Source organism: Belonocnema kinseyi, chromosome 3 (assembly GCF_010883055.1).
Source record: "Belonocnema kinseyi isolate 2016_QV_RU_SX_M_011 chromosome 3, B_treatae_v1, whole genome shotgun sequence".
Classification (NCBI taxonomy): Eukaryota; Metazoa; Arthropoda; class Insecta; order Hymenoptera; family Cynipidae; genus Belonocnema; species Belonocnema kinseyi.
In genome coordinates this window covers 26,056,612-26,061,457 of record NC_046659.1, presented here as the reverse complement: position 1 = coordinate 26,061,457, position 4,846 = coordinate 26,056,612, and the positions used below count along the sequence as shown (strand labels likewise).

Here is a 4,846-nt window from a genome sequence, read left to right as displayed (position 1 = left end):
GGAACGTATCCCATATAATATTTTAAATCATTGAAAGGATAATAATTAAATCTTGAGTTAAAAGCGCTCAATTTGAAGTATTTTCGTTAATTAGATACTCAGCTAGCATCTGACTGGACAGAAAAAACACATGGTAACATCAAAAACACACCACGTGCGTACCAACCGAAAGCGGAACGCCAAAATGCTTAATCTCTAGGTTTAAATAAAGGTTGGAAGAAATACTCATCTCTAAGTTAAGAGTTCCAACCCGCATCAATTATAATGCAAATTGAAATTTCTTTTAGACATATAAAAGACTTCAAAGTAGCTTACTTCTGTAAAGTGCTGACGAGGTTCCTGCCTTGCAGGTACAAAAATCTAGCAAAGGTGTTTGATAATATGAATTTCGCACTACTAGAAAAAACGGACAGCAGTACGGCATAAACTATCCTTCCTACACCAAATTCTGTAATTCTGCAAAAATCTCTACTTGATTCACCCTGATTGTAAACAATCGAGACACATCGGACAAAAGTCATCATCGAAGTAATTTGGACAACCTGACAAGAGTTGGAACTACCTAGACCCTTGTCCGTCTGAGTCAGGATCGAATCAACCTAAAGAACTCTGTGTCGTTGAGAAATCTAGCCCATACGACGGAAAGCTATATTCCCGCGTCCTACACGGTCTGTGAAATCAAGAAAATTATAAATTAGTCAAGACAAAATTGCATCTTTTCGACTTTTAAAACAAAAATTAGCAATTTCCTTGAAAGCATTATAATTCCCTTTCATGGGGAATGGATATCATTTCTATTTCTTATAAAAGCGAATTCAGAAAACGAACAGGTGTTCGCTTGGGATCTGTTTGTAAATGCGAACGCGGTGAAAGACTAGAGTCAATTGCTATTAGATAATTTATGCGCAAATTTTAAATCTTCCTCACTTGAGACGGAAAATAAATTTTTTAGAAAAGGGTACATTCGTTCCCCTTCCTATCGCCTTTCTTCGCTCCAGCGGTAGACTTAGGAACAACGGTAAGCCATGTTTCATTTCAAATATTCTATTCTTAGTTTTATTTATTGAACATTGTAAGGGCAAAGCCCTTTTGTAACAAATTAAATTTTCTTAAGACTAAGTACTCAAGTATAATAACTATTATGCTTAGGCCGCGTTGTTGTCGACATGGTATAAGATTTTTCGCAGATTATTTTTGAATCGCGTTGCTGAGGTTTCGAAAAAATCGAGTTCCTTGCTTATTTGATTAGCTTCCCTACATGTTATCGTTATAATAGAATTTGCCCACTTGATTGCGACCCGAATTACACAACAGCAGGCAAGAAGCCATCGCACAGGGGCATTTTCTTATTTCGCGTCTTTAAAATTGCATTCGGATCGGCCATTCGGTCAAGTTCGTGCATCTACGAATCAAGTTTATCATAGTTTCCATGGATGCGTTCGAAACTTCAAATGGATAGAAGTGTAAAAAAATATAGGTTATGTTATGTAGTAATTACAAATAATAAAAGTGTTTCATTAATAATGAAGTAAGACTTGTGAAATGAGAAGTATACGTGAACTTTCTTTTGTGCCAATAACATTATGGAATGGCTGCTGAGTGACAAATTGGTAATAATATTGTACGCTTTCAGTGGGCGAAGAGTGAATTTTGTTTAACGCTTATTTGCGGCATAAAAAAGGTATGTTCTGAATAGACAGGACATTACCGACATTACCTACAATTACTTACAGCGATTTTGGTAAAAAGGTGAATCCGACCATAACCTCGAAATAATGGCAGATCGGCCCGGCATCTTTATTATACTTTCGATTGATTATTCTTTACCAAACAAATGTTTTGTGGTTTCGTATATTTATTACTGACGGTGTCGTAGTAATAATGTAAACAATAATTACTTAATAATAATTTAACAATCATTACTTATTAATAATACTGAAATTTATAACTGATTTCCATAGTTTTTTTCACAGATCGATCATAGATAGATTCACAGCAGGAAATGCAGATGGATTTGGTGCATTTCAGCTGGTTCATTTCAAGAAACATTACTGAAAAACCGTTATCTCTAGACCTTATCCCAAGACTGGGGCCTGATCAGCCTAAAATTAATTCTGAGTCATTCTGATGATATAGATGTATCAAAAAGATATCTCGAGGTAATTTAACTTGCCTGAATTTTAAACAATAAAATATTTAGGGATTTTTTTGTATTTTAGAAAATGTTTTCCCTGGGCTTCATCTCAAAATTTGGTATGATCGACCATTAGAATAAATTAGAGCCTCGTTGGTAATAGGATTGTTTAAAAAATTTATCTAGACAAGATAATTTAGCCCGTAATTGTTATTCCATTTCTTTTTAGAAATTATTCTATTTTCGAAATTGCTACCTCTGGATTTGACTTCCAAACTGGCATTTTATCAGCCTTTAGAATTTATTCTAATTCATTTTCAAGTCTTTTGGGATTTTTTAATTTTAGAGAATGTTTTTTTTGGACCACATTTCAAAATTTGGTTTGATCAACCACTACAATAAATTAGAGAATCCTTGATAATAGGAGTCTAGCAGAAATGAGTGTAGAAGCAAGATTTTAAGACAGAATTTTTATTTCAAATTTTTCAGAAATTTTGCTATAATTATCTATTTTATCAGGTCTAAATGTTAACTTTATACATTACTGGTACCTTATCAAAAAATATAAATCTTTTAGTGTAATTCAAATATACTCGGCCAAAAGTAGTATAGTATGTCTAGATTTATTTGTGATACAATCTTATCACTAACGAGTCTCTAATTTATTTTAGTCGTTGATCAAACTAAATTTTGAGATTAGGTGCAGGGAAAACATTTTCTAAAATACAAAAAAATCCCTAAATATTTTATTAATTAAATTCAGGCAGGTTAAATTACCTCGAGATATCTTTTTGATACACCTATATCATAAAAATGAATTAGAATGAATTCTAAAGGCTGATCAAATGCTAGTTCGGAAATCAAATCCGGAGATAGCAATTTCGAAAATGGAATAATTTCTACAAAAATGGAATAACAATTCTGCTCTAAATTATTTTGTCTAGATAAATTTTTCAAACAATCCTATCGCCAACGAGTCTCTAATTTATTTTAGTGGGTGATCAAACCAAATTTGGGATGAAATCTAGGGAAAACATTTTCTAAAATAAAAAAAATTTCTAAATATTTTATTACTTAAAATTTAGGCAAGTTAAATTTGATCGAGATATCTTTTTGAAACACCTATATCATAAAAATGAATTAGAATGAATATTAAAGGCTGATCAAATGCCAGTTGGGAAATCAAATCCAGAGATAGCAATGTCGAAAATAGAATAATTTCTTTAAAAAATGGAATAACCATTCTGGGCTAAGTTATCTTGTCTAGATACATTTTTCAAACATTTTAGATCATCAGCAAAGAAGAGAGAAAAAAACAGAATTTTATAGCCAAACTAATATCGTTGACATGGAGAAGAAATAGGAGAGGACCGAGATGCGAGCCCTGTAGCACCCCGGAAGTAGCTCGAAAAGGTTCCGAGCAGGTGCTTTTGACGCGAACTGACTGCCATCTATCGCTAAGATAGCTTGCCAGCCACATCAGAATATTGTTTGAAACCCCCAGGGCTCGAAGCTTTGCCACAAGAATTGTATGATCAACTTTGTCAAACGCTTTCGAAAAATCTGTATATATGGCGTCAACCTGGAAGCCTGATTCATCGTTAATGAGGTAGTGTGTATAGACGCATAGGTTTGTGAAGCCATGCTCTTCCTCGATGATAGTATTAGATGAGGCAAGGTATAATTTGTAGCTGATTATATTTTCGAAGATTTTAAGAATCGCATTGAGTATGGTTATGGGTCAATAGTTTTTGACTTCGTTACGGTTCCCGTTTTTGAGGATGAGAATTACGATGTCCTTTTTCCATTCAAAGGGATAATGACCTCTCGCGAGTGACTTGTTAAATCAGAGAAACATTGGTTGTAAAAATGTGGAGGAGCAGGATTTCTTGAGGGACGGAGGCATACCATCAGATCCTGCCTCTTTATTCGAATCAAGACTGAGTAGTTTATCTTTAATCTCGTTTCTGTTTATATAATTATTAAAGAAGTCAATGATTCAGCGAAACTAAAATTAGGAACATTGTTAGTTGGCGTTGAGTAAACAGATTTGAAAAAAGATGCGAAGAGCCCGGCTATATCTTCACTGGTATCAGCAGTTTTTCCGTTTAACAACATTTGGTTTGGAATACCAGTGTTTTCACGCATGGAGTTTGTGTATTTCCAGAAAATTTTCGGGTTCGATATTATTGATCTTTCTGTATCGTCAAGGTACTTTTTGTAGCACGAGTCGGCAAGAGGTTTACCCTGGGCCCTTAGATTAGAAAACCGTTAGTAATCGATGTTAGTTCGCGTTTGTTTATATTTAAGGTGATTGATATTTTTTGCTGTTATTAATTCTTTGAGCTCACCACTGAACCAGTATGGATATGTCGATGATTTTTATATTTGAATGGACACAAAATGATCGATGGCAATGTACACATACGAGTACAATTTTTCGATGGTCTCATCTGTTGTTATGTTATCGAATAAGGAATCCCAATCTACGTTGGATAATAACGAACAGATAGCTGCGTTATTGGCGATCTTAAAATTATAACGCGCATGTGTCATTTTCTGAATGAGTTTGGTTGATATCAATGTTTACATTTTTTCTAAGGACAGAGGAGGATGGTACGAGGGTAGTTCAATAAGTCCTTAGAATGAAGTATAAAAACAATTTTTTTTGGGTAAATTTTTTTTTATTTTTCAACATAATCTCCTTGGAGC

At 33.9% G+C, this 4,846-nt stretch overlaps 1 protein-coding gene across 3 annotated transcripts in view; it reads right to left on the bottom strand.

The window, feature by feature from the left end:
* Positions 1–4,846, bottom strand: part of LOC117170373 (zinc finger MYM-type protein 3) — a 212,376-nt gene that overhangs the window by 13,356 nt on the left and 194,174 nt on the right. The window lies entirely within an intron of this gene.